This window comes from Rhipicephalus sanguineus, chromosome 7 (genome assembly GCF_013339695.2).
Source record: "Rhipicephalus sanguineus isolate Rsan-2018 chromosome 7, BIME_Rsan_1.4, whole genome shotgun sequence".
NCBI lineage: Eukaryota > Metazoa > Arthropoda > Arachnida > Ixodida > Ixodidae > Rhipicephalus > Rhipicephalus sanguineus.
Window position 1 is genome coordinate 81,929,221 of NC_051182.1, and position 12,345 is coordinate 81,941,565.

Below are 12,345 nucleotides of genomic sequence, written 5' to 3' on the forward strand. Positions count from 1 at the left end.
TTTCACACTCGTTGCTATACCATGCATATAAGACTATGCTATACTTAAACTCACCCCTCCTCCTCTCCTCCCCGCGCCGCTTTTCCACCCCCTTGCTTTAGTGTACCATGCGTTTACTCTCCTTCAACTCTCGTACTATTGCAATGCAAAGCAGTACTTGGCTTTCCTCCTGGAGTGGCTGAGCTCTCCCCCGTTTTGCCAATTTTTCAGTGAAGCTGTTTAAGCTAGCCGTACTGTGTCCCACCTATCTCGAAAAATAAACGGATATGTACCAGAAATGTGTAAATCCCACTACTCACCACTCGTCCACTAAAACTGTAGGAGACAACAGTTAGCCCAAGAAACGGGTGGGTGCCACATAAATTTGTGCGGCCTATCAGAAAACTGTCATCAACATAAATGTTATGTGGCCACAGAAATGAGGTAAATCCCACTACCACCCGCTGGTCCACTAAAAAGGAGGCAACAGTTAGACCAACACAAGGGAACGGAAAGGGGAACAGCAGCTGAAAGAAGACCCCTAATCAATGGATGGGCTACGCCAACGATGACGTGCCGGTAGATCTATGATAGGTGCGAACGCTTTTCGACGGCGCACGTTTGCCTCTGGTTGGACATCCATGCCATGTCTGTATGTCTATAGAGGCGCGAACGCTTTCTTTTAGTGCGAGCTTCTGTCTCTGGAGTTTGGACAACCGTGTCGTGCCTGTGATTGTGTATGATTGAACTCGCACATCTCTGCACTGGGAATCAGTGCAGAACAACCTATCATCACCTAGCTTAAGCCTAGCAACGCCCAAGAAGCATCTCAACGCCACGGTGGTATAGTGGTTATGGCCCTGGACTGCTGACCCGAATATCATGGAAGTGAATCCTGGCCGCGGCGGCTGCATTTTCGATGGATGCGAAAAAGTTTGAGTTCAGTGTACTTAGATTTATGTGTACGTTAAAAAACCCCAGGTGGTCAGAATTTCCGAAGCCCTCCACTACAGCATCCCTCAATCATTGTGCGCCTTAGTGCTTGGTGCAAGCTTTGCGGATTTTTAACACGAAAGTGTTTAATGCCGGGGTTCACCAAGACTTTCATGACGTATTTCCGTCACGGAAGTACGTCAGCAAAATGAATGCCATCCGATGACAAAGAAAAAAAAACTATAGGAAAAAGTTCCGATGACGGGAATTGAACCCATGACCTCTCGGTCCGCGACGACGGCTGGCGGACCGCCAAACATTACGGAGGCGACATGAACGCGCCTTTTATCTTTCACACTTGCCTCTCACAGTGACCTTCTATGGATGGATGCTATGAGCGTCCCCTTTATAACGGGGCGGTGACATCTGTGCCACCAGGCTCGCAAAACAAACGCGCCGTTACAACGACCGTACCATTCGGCGCGTTTGTAATACAAGTTTAATTTTGTCAACGCTTTAACAAACCGTGATGTGGCGGTTTTAGCGCAAGCCTCGGTCATAGCATCTATCCATATCGGCAAATAGCTCTCCGACGCTCGCATAGATGTCGCACCGCGGTCCCTGCTCGCCCTGCGAGAAGTAACGGCCAGACAAGAGGGAAGACACGACGCGCGTAGCGTTTCTCTTCGCATTTCACGACGCTTTGAAGGAGTGCATATCGAGCATTAGTTTACTATGTGCTTGTTGATGCCATCATTGCGCGGGATTCACCATGTGCGGCGTCCACGTATATGTTAAGAACTTCAGCTACCGCAAGGGTTAAATCATTATTGTTGGCGTTTGTCGTCGGTGCGGAGATGTGTCACTAGGCGTCAACGTGAGTGCGATGCGTCCACATAAAGCGGTGCTATATCTGCCAAACAACAGTAGACATTGTACCAGCTCTCAGATACCAATGCACTATAAACAATAAACTATTTCAGTGACGAAACGTTTCACTTTCGTGTTATACAGATTCCTATGACGGAGGGATCAACCAACCATCTTTTTGTGTGGTCGACAAACGGCTGTATTCCAAGCTTTTGAAGCTCCGCTGCAAAACCTGACTTGTTCTAACATCAGCACTTAGTGGAGGAAAGAAATGACTTTTTAAGGGTTCGTTTTTCTTTGCTAGACGCAATATAATTGAGACCTAACAGACAATAATAGACAATAATGTCATGGAAAGTATGGGGGATGTTATTTGTAATATTGGAATATAAATGTGAAGAAAGTAAATTGAACGAAAAGATAACTTGCCGCCGATAACTCGGTCCCTGCCAGCGGCTAAGGTATCTTTTCGTCCACATTACATTCTTCATATTTATATTCCAATATTACAAATAACATCCCCCATACTTTCCTTGGCATTATTGTCTGTTAGTTCTCATTAATATTGTGTCTAACAAGGAAAACGAGCACTTAAAAAGTCATCTTTCATCCATTTATAGCGAGGGTCTCGTTCTTGCAGATTTGATGCCTTGAGGTAGTATGCGAGGGATTATTGGTCAGCTGCCAGCTCGCATAAAGATCACGTGCAACGTGACGCCAAAAATGCAGAAAAAGAGTGTCCCACACTCGCCGCCATGGCTGCGATCGGCGCTGACTAACACTCCCAGGTTTAAATGCACATATATAACTTATAAAGTAGACGGGGGGATGACCGCCGCCGTAGCTCAGTGGTAGAGCATCGGACGCGTCATTCGAAGGTCGCAGGTTCGGTCCCTGCCGGCGGCAAGTTATCTTTTCGTGCACTTTACTTTCTTCACATATAACATCCCCCATACTTTCCTTGGCATTATTGTGTGTTAGTTCTCATTAATGTAAACACTTAGAGTAATATTAGGTAGCATAGAGCGTGAATATAATAAAGGAAAACAAACGCTAACTGAGTGAAAAAAAAGTTGGAGATTACGTTTTCTCTGTGAACGCGGGTAACGCGCCAGCGAATTGCTTCTGTCCCCCTGTGCATTGACCGTAGATATTGTATTTGGTGTACGCAGGATGCATGTGTGAACCTCGACGTTTCCAGGGTGTACATGTAGCAGGATATTAGTCTCCGATGAGCAATTTCTCCGACTCACGGTGCGACCCAAAAACTTGCGTGGAGCTCCGAGTCATTATTTCGAGAGATGCAGTTTGGAGGCGCGTTCCTCTCAGGCACCAAAGCGCTGTTTCCCTCTAGGCCGGCGGAGTTATGAATGCGCCATGCAGTGCAGGGACGCTGCCACAGTGTCTTTGCGCTAAAGTTCGCTGTAGTCTATGCTGTAGTTGACAATTAGGGCGCCGCCATCTAGCAGCACTGCGCTAGATGGCGGCACCTCAAATGTCAAATTTGAAAGCATATATTATATGCTCACGCATAATGTTCTGTATCGGTTTCTGGCGTAGTTCTCCGCTTCTTGAGCTCATTTACTCGAAAGCCGCCGAGACATTGTTTCGACTCCAACTTTGCCTAACTCACTAAGGATTTCTTCTAAATTTCTTTCCGAGCTACTCTCGAGCTCTTCCACTAATGTCACATTCACGAAGGAAAAAAAAAAACACTTTAAATTCTCGGTGCTAGTCTGCTTAAAATACATTCGTGTGAAAACGTGGAGGTCGCCTAACCCTCTGTATTCCATAGTCCATATATGTGACCACATCATATTGATTAACTCTGATTAACCTATCACATCACCTTAAAATAATGCGCAATGTTGATATTATGTTACCATTTGTTATAACACCTTCATGACGACTGACCTGAAGAAAATACGCTAATTGCACACACAACAATGGTGTTCCCCTGAGGGCGCCCGCAGAGGCGGATGCCGGCCTTTTTTATCGATGCACCTTTTTGCCTTAGAGTTTATGGAAAACTTCGATTCCTTTGAGAAAAAGAAGGGTTTACCTTTTCCGTATGAAACTTTTGTATGTTTGTACGTTTTGTATGTCGAGTTGTCATTGCGGCATCCTAGCTTGCGGACGCTAGGTACACCGAGTTCATGTGAGCATTAGGTGGAACCCAAATGCTAGTAGGACCTGCTTTGCTGCCATGCGGTTCTGCAGAAAAAAAAATTGTAATAGTGATAAATACGCTTTTTATAAGTTATCTTTAAAATTTTCTTGTAATATTTGAGGCGTCAACTGAGCACGAAGACGCATGCGACCATTTTCGAGCTTCCCGGCCAAAGCGAATTTTCTAATTTAGAGAGCTCCGGTGACAAAGACGCTGAAGCCAAGCCTTCAGCAAACAATAGTTTTTAAGGAATGATTGAATGTAACGATGAACGCATCGATAATGATTATCAAGGACGAGGACGATGATAATGATGATGTTTATGAGAAACACGTTGAAGCAGACGTGAAACCAAATTCGCCTTGAATGGTAATGATGACAGTACTGATCAATAAGTAGTGCATGAAGATGAATGCGCTGATGATGGCTCTAGCGAACAATGAAGATGAATATGTTGAAGCAGTGTCGTTAGAAAGCAGAGGCCCCTGGGACGGCTGTGACGGGGACTGTACTGGTAAGGAGGGAGTTAAACTGATGGTTATGATGGAGTAGATTATAAGTGATGATGTTGATACGATTGACGCGTTCAAACTGAGCCGCCGACAAGCAAGATTCCTATGTGTAATGAAATAAGATGATGGACCTAATGTAACTGGTGTTTCCAGGGTCACCTTATGTGGGCACTATCTTGAAACAAAAATACACCTTCGAAAAAGCAAACCACGACAAACCATCGCCCTCGCCTGTATAGCTCTGGTTTAGGCGAATCGTAACTCGCGTAAGCTGAGAGACCGAGCTTTCGGCCGTGCTCGCGCACCACGCTCGATTAGTGGGCTGCAGACGACGAGCTGCAGGTATCGCCCGTTGCGCGAGCAGAGAGGGAGCATAAACTAAAGCCCACTGGCCAAAACTCCTTATTTTGTTTGCCATAGATGACGCCAAAAGTGGGTGTGCTTTTGTTATCTGTCGTTTGATGGCGCTGTAGGCAGCCGCTGCAGAGCGTCGGCCACGCACTCGCGTGTCCCTTTCATAAAGGACGACAATGTACATGCTAATTTTTTTGTCGTTATGTTCCGTGCATGCGTGTCATCAGCAACATTCCTATTGACTGGAAAACAGCGCGAATCATTGCTGTCCTAAAGAAAGATGATGTCATGCTATTAACAAACTATTGAGCGATCTCAATGACTGCCAATAATAAATTAACTACGTTTCAACATGGTTATAGAGAGGGGTTGCCTACAGTAACCTAGTTGAGAACCGTTTTTCATAGCTTCAGTTCTAGGCAAGTGAGGTGCTGTTGATGTTATTTTTCTGGACTTTAAGAATGATTTTGATGTTTATGTCATTCGGAGCTAATCCTAAACATCAGAGTGGAGGCTGAAGAGACTGTAGAGATTCTTGGGTTGCAGCATATTTAGGCGACAGAGCACAATTTGTAAGTATTGGTGGATATTGTTCGCGGCAGTTACCTGTAAGATCAAGTGCGCGAAAACGAATTGTCATTTGTTTCTCGTTGTTTTCTATATACGTGCACAAATTATATTGTTGATGTAATTAATGAGCCAGTTAGCGCCCGACATTATTGCGGATGATTGCGCGTTATTTCATTAAGGTGAATTTTGTGACAATCAAGTGCTCCTTAATTAAAATTTACAGAAAATTCATAAATGGCGTGAACAGTGGGACTTTATTCTTAACGCCCACGATACCGTTTTCATGAAAATTGGAATAAACTATTGACTTTCCTTTCCCTACTCACTTGAATCAATGCCACTGGTTACAACCGCAAGTACAAAAGTTACAAACTACAAATAACTAGGGTTAAACAATGCAGAACACTTAGAAATCACATTTACAGATATCGAACATTTCTGCGTCCGCCTTCCGAAAAGCGTTTTCTGAGACATAGACTAAAACAAGCAAAAGCTGAGGCAAAACCATTACCATATTTGTCCCTTGTTCGACCGAAGCCTGTATATTCTGCTATTGTTGGAATCCGCACATGAAACAATACATCGGAGCACTCGAGAGAATGCAGCAGAAAGCCATACTTTTTTTTATTCACAGTACCGGAAACGTGCCTCCCCAACCATCCTAATGCGTGAACACGGTATTCAAACATTGCAGCTTCAGTGCAAGATATAAAGATTGAAGTTTATTTTTTAGCAGAAACAAAGGAAACTAGCTTTACACCCAGATGATTACATATTGCCCCTCTTAACTCTAGAAGCGAGGCATCGCCATGCTGTCTACCTTACTACTTTCAGCACCAGAACGCATGCCTTCAAATTTTCCATTTTTCCATGCGAGATAAATGAGTGGAACGCCCTCCCAGCGAGATGGGTGCACCGCGCCGAGGTAATAGAAAAAATCGGTAAATAGGACGTAGTGTTATCTTATTTCCGCTTTCATGGAACCTTACCTTCGTACTCCTGATTTCGTACTCCTGCACCTTGTTATGCAGATGCATCTCAGCTTTTGAATTATCGTTGAATGTTCATACCTTGTTTTTATTTAATATCTTCTTCAGTTTGTACTAGCAAAATCAAATATATAGATGCTCAGAGAGCTTTGGTATTCTGCTATGTTGGCACATATTGTACAATTTATAGAGGCATTTTAGTGCCGTTTTAGTTGCTGTCTTGCAATCAGCCCTACCTTTCTTGTTTTGGTTGCTATTTCAGTGCTTGGCGTTGACACACACACACATATTATATATATATACACACATATACATGGTGTTTCAAGAAATGTGTCCAACCTTCTCAAAAAACTGGGAAAATGCGATATTTGATAGCTGCCTTCAGAACTGGCTTTTCTGTAGTGGCAGGGATTTTAAGATGGTTAAAGAAATTATTTGGGACTGTAATTAAAAAGTTAAATTAAATACCTTTTTAATTAGTGCAGTTCGGTGGTTGTGTCAAATGGGAGAATTGAAGTTCTTCATGCCAGAAACCCAACTCAACTTTGAGATTTCGAAAAAGTGGCATCTAGTAAAAATTACGAAGTAATGAATTTCAACCAAATTCAATGGCGAAACCTAAGCAGAAACATGGAAGAACGCAACTGCCATATTCTTCTGAGACGTCCAAAATGAGTGAATGACTTCTTCTGTAGTGCTAGGCATCTTAAGATGGTCAGATACATGACTTGAGACAGTAATTAAGAAAGTTGAATTATTTATTTTTTAATTAGTGGAGTTAGGTGACTGTGTCAAATTGGGAAATTGAAGTTCTTCGTGCCAGAAACCCATCCCAACATTGAGATTTCGAAAAAGCTGCCTCTAGTAATTACGAAGTAATGAAATTCAACCGAATTCGACGGCTTTCGCTGTTGAAAGCCGTTGCATTTCGTTGAATTTCATTACGCCACAACAATTACTAGAGGACGCTTTTTCGAAATCTCAAAGCTCGGATGGGTTCCTCGCATGAAGAACTTCAATTCTCCCATTTGACACAATCACCTAACTCCACTAACTTAAAAAGTTATTTAATGTAACTTTCCTAAGTACTGTCCTAAATGATGTCCTTAACTACCTTAAGATTCCTGCCGCTACAGAAAAAGCAATTCTGAAAGCCCCGAGAAAATATCGGATTTTCCTGATTTTTTGAGAAGGTTGGACACATTGCTTGAAACACCCTGTGTATATATATATATATATATATATATATATATATATATATATATATATATATATATATATATATATTATATATGTGTGTGTGTGTGTGTGTGTGTGTTGACTGTATTGATAGCCACTCCTACTAGGGGTGCTAAGTAGATCTGCACTATTCTGTAATTAAAAGAAGTCACAGTTTCGCCGCAAGGGCGAAGCAATGAATGCGATAGCAAGAAAAGCGGCCCGTGATGGACGCGCTGCGACTACCGTGCGTCCATCACTACCCGGCAGCTACTACACAGTTTTAATTTCACGGACGTAGGGACTTCTCATACGCAAACGTAAAAAGTACACGTACGTTACGTGCACGACATCTGAAACGCTTTAGCTACACGCACGCGACGCGTGGTGAGAGCTTCCACGTAACTCGATCTGCTGAGAACCATGAACACTGCGGTAGTTTGTTACAAAAAAAGGCTGTCAAAATGAACAGTATAACCGCGTGCTTCCTCGTTTTTACTATCTTCCTTATGAGGTGAGAACTTACTGTTTTCTACTGCTTCCTAAAACTGAAAAGCAAAATATGAGATCTTTCGACCTCTAGCAGTGTGTGTATTTTATGAAAGAAATGCTACCTCGTTCTTTTACATACATTAGCGGTGTTTCCTTACTGCAGGTTAAAAGTATTTTCACAGCTATTCGCATCGCATCCTATTTGGTGTGATTGCACTTCGAAACCATGGATTGCTCGCAACGCTATGGGCGTGATGGTTCATCCCTGCGAAATATGCCACTTCACACCACCGACAAGACCATAACAGCCTCATGACGATGAAAGAATTGAAAGTAGTGTTGTTCACACAGGGTGATTGATGCAGCGTAACCCACTGAAGCATACCATTGTATTACATAATGTTCACCTGAGGTAGCTGCGCTGAAAGCGAGGCTCTCATTTACTGGTTAACTACACACGTACGTGACACATTTTCTGACGAAATTTTGCTATGCTACTTCAACAGCGGTGTAAAGAACAGAGGCCGATGGTATGGCTGCCTTCTTCCACCTTTAATGTCATACTAATCATAGTGATCATTGCAGACGCGCGACGCTCGACCACCATCGTCTTCTGCTTTTGACATCTTACCGCCCGCGACAAAGTGAAAAGAAATGGGTGTCACAGAAACGAAGAGAAAAGGATGACACAATGCTACAAAACACTGCCGAGCCACTGCACTGGATGGACGTTAGTTGAAATGATTTCAACTGTTACGTGTTTCGCGATCATTTCATTCGCTGGCTGCAGAACTTTTCTTTCGCTGGCTGCGCTCGCAGATTAGTACCGCACGCATGTTGACCATCCTTTAGGTCGCTATAGTCAATGAAACGCAGTTCGCAATTATCCTAGTTCAGTCTGTGGTCGCGCCGTCAAATAGGAGCTGTGTGGATGTTATCGATTTACAATTAAAGTCACTCTTCCGGCATAACGGCGCGACTTACATGCGGTGTGTTTGTGATCGTACGCACATGTTCGGTTAGTCTCTGCTTCATTTTTAGGTGTGAAGCATCTTATAGCGGAGTTCAATCCGGTGGTGGTGGTGGTGGTGGTGGTGGTGGTGGTGGTGGTGGTGTGGAGCGTGACCACACTTACTGCGCATGCGCAAGCCCTCTCCCCTTCCCCTCTCCCCTTCCCTTTCCCCACCCTTTCCTTTCCACTCCCCTCCCCCTCTCCTTTCCTCTCTCCCCTTTCCCCATCACCACTTCCCCTCTGGAAGCGGGCTAAACATGCCGAAACATTGCTTCGCATCGCCTCATGGACCCCTTAGCGGGAGATGGTGTGATTTTTTCTAACGTCTTTGCGTGCTCTCGTTGGTTTCAGAACTTCTTTGTCTCTCCCATGTGAAGAGTGTATTTTGTTTCTTCTCGTAATTTCCTCTGCTTTCGATACCGTTATTGTGTTGTTACGAGCTGCCAGGTGGTTTCGCTTGGTTGTTGTGCCCATTATGTCTTGAATGTCACGTTTGAGTCTGTTCAATCGCATACCACAGAAGTGCACACTCTTCTTCAGACGTATCGTCCCGATGGCCGAGGTCGTGATTTGTGCGGCTGATAGTGATTGCCACGTGGCATGTCCAACAGTATTTGCATGTTTGTTCTATCGCGGACATCAATTTTCCCTTCACTTGGTCATTCGGCCTTCGTGACCCAATTTGGACGCTTTTGTCGCAGTGGAGGCGGATCTGTCATGCGATCCAGATAAAAGGACAGCGTAAAATATCTTCAGAGCTCCCACAACCTACTGAAGGCAAGGTACTACGTCCTTAAGCTCTATTTCCGGCACAATATCTGGAACTTGTTTCAATCATTTTCAGTTCATATGTAGTTCGTGTCATTGCTTCATCATTGGCACCCATTACTATTACTGTTTGGTAGATTAGGCCATTTTGCACATTGGTAGCAGAATTCCTTAAACTGTCAGTCTTTTCTCCAGTGTTGTCGATGGGCATTCTCTCGCCCTGCGAGCAAGTCAAGCTCCGCTTAGACCTCGTCACTGGACATCCATTTAGTTGTGCGACGGTCTTTTCTCAATTTCCTCTAATTGTAATTGAAGGTCTGACGTCAGTCTTGAGATGTCGCAGTTGAAGTTCTCACAACATTCGACGTCGCTTTCTAGATCTTCAAGATGCATAGTGGCATAAATATGGCGGTCTACGTTTTTCAAGTCATGTCTCATTAGTTCCAGATGCAGGCGTAATTCCTTGAGTTTACAAATCATAGGGGCTCTGACGAAAGTACTACGTGCCTTTTTTTGATTACTTCTTCAGTGGCTGAACGCGATGATTTCCGAATCTCCTGCAGTCGCTTCATGTTCTCGCCTGTCGTTGTGTCTGTCTCATTCGCGCTGATAGTGGCCAACAGAGCGGCGGCCGTCGCTAATATGAATCTGCGGTGAGGTGCGTCGGCACTCATACACGCTGCATCCAACATTTTAGCCTTATCGCTGGTCATCGCGTAATGTCTCGAAAAAACTTGACTATTTGCGTACTGTTCGTAATCTCATTAAAATGATCTCAAACAATCCCGAACCTTCGAAAACACTGTGGAACAGTCTGCGGCGAGCATTGCTAACAGTCTTTGAGGATGGAGCCCGAACGCATCAAAACAAAGCAATAAATAGGCATGGCAATTGCCTGAGTAATAAATTAAGATCCTTTGCGCCATAGAAATAAACTAACCCGGCGATTCACACGGCTTACTGAGCTTCCATTTGTTTTCGTATTGGCACGCGCGCTTCTTTTGTTATTTTTATGTAACTTGCCCGTTGCACTACGCAGCCGCTGCCTTGCGGAAGTCACACCCTAATGTCTGAGAACCTCTGAAATTATGTTAGAATCTTCTTATAGGCTTGAGCGCTAAAACGCGAACAGCTGAGATCATTCTGGATCTAATGTGGCCACCGGCGACAAGGCTCGCATGTTCAAAGCCGCCTGTATAAGCGCCGACGCGCCTTCCTGCAGGTCAGATTCATCACGGCCGACGCTCTGTTCGCCGCCCTCAGTGCAAAGTGTGTATTACTCCATCTTGGACACGCCGACTGCTTCCTTCTTCAGTGTCACGACACCGTGACAGTATTGTGGCCTCCGCGATGAGTTCAGGTAGAGCACAACCGGAGGCAATCGCGGAGTCCACGTTTATAACAACAAAATCTAAACGTGAGCCGTGCGGACACCTATGTTTTTTTTTCTCATCAATATTCTTGAATAGCTTACCCGGAGTTGCACCTGATGTTTGAAACGGAGTGTAGTTCACGGTCGCGGTGCTCTGTCATTTCACTCTTTGGGTAATGCGCAGGTAGAAAGCTTCCCTAAATAATGTCGGTGTTACGGGGCCGCTTTCAATTACGATAGATCACCGATAAGGATTCAACATTTAAGCGGAACCTCGTAATCTCGATGGTGATCAAAGTAGCATTGTGCGCGTTACGTGTTCGTCAAAACTTCATATTGGGCAAGATGGTTCATCGCCGTCGGGAAATTAGAGCCCAAAAACAGCCATTCACATCGGCCGAGAAACAGCGCTTACCTCCTTTTCTCGAGCTGTGTGAGATTGCGCTTTAATATGCACATAAGGGTTGCATGTGCACTTTTACAATACTACGCGAGAAAATTTGCGAAAGCACCTAGCGTCTTGCTAGCGTGAGTGAGATCTCTAGCCCGTTCGATGGCAACATGGCGCCGCTTTGAATTAGTGTCGGTACTCCAACGAACTCTTAAGCGATGTATTAATATTAATATCTGGGGTTTAACGTCCTAAAACGACGCTATGATTATGAGAGACACCGTAGTGGAGGGCTCCGGAAATTTCGACCACCTGGGGTTCTTTAACGTGCACCTAAATCTAAGTACACGGGCCTCAAACATTTCCGCCTCCATCGAAAATGCAGCCGCCGCGGCCGGGATTCGATCCCACGACCTTCGGGTCAGCGGTCGAGTGCCATAACCACTAGACCACCGTGGCGGGCGCGATGTATTATTACACCGTAAACACTAAAGGTGTACATAGCCGTGTAAGTGTCATTCTGTAATCGATAATTTGTATATCATGAGTGAACACTCACAAAAAGCAGCCAATGTATTTGTATCCAGCTGTTCTTTGATGCCGTTATCGTAAGCAGACGGTTTACTGATTTAATTTAAACAGCAACCAACAAAACAGTTAGGTAGCATTATAAGTATGCGATTAAACTCACATCGCTTGAATTAGTACCCCAGTC

At 44.3% G+C, this 12,345-nt stretch overlaps 1 non-coding gene across 1 annotated transcript; it reads left to right on the top strand.

The window, feature by feature from the left end:
- The first annotated feature begins 2,616 nt into the window (after window positions 1-2,616).
- Trnat-cgu (transfer RNA threonine (anticodon CGU)) lies at window positions 2,617-2,688 on the top strand. The gene has a single exon. It is a non-coding gene; the product is annotated as a tRNA-Thr (tRNA).
- The last annotated feature ends 9,657 nt before the right edge of the window (window positions 2,689-12,345 follow it).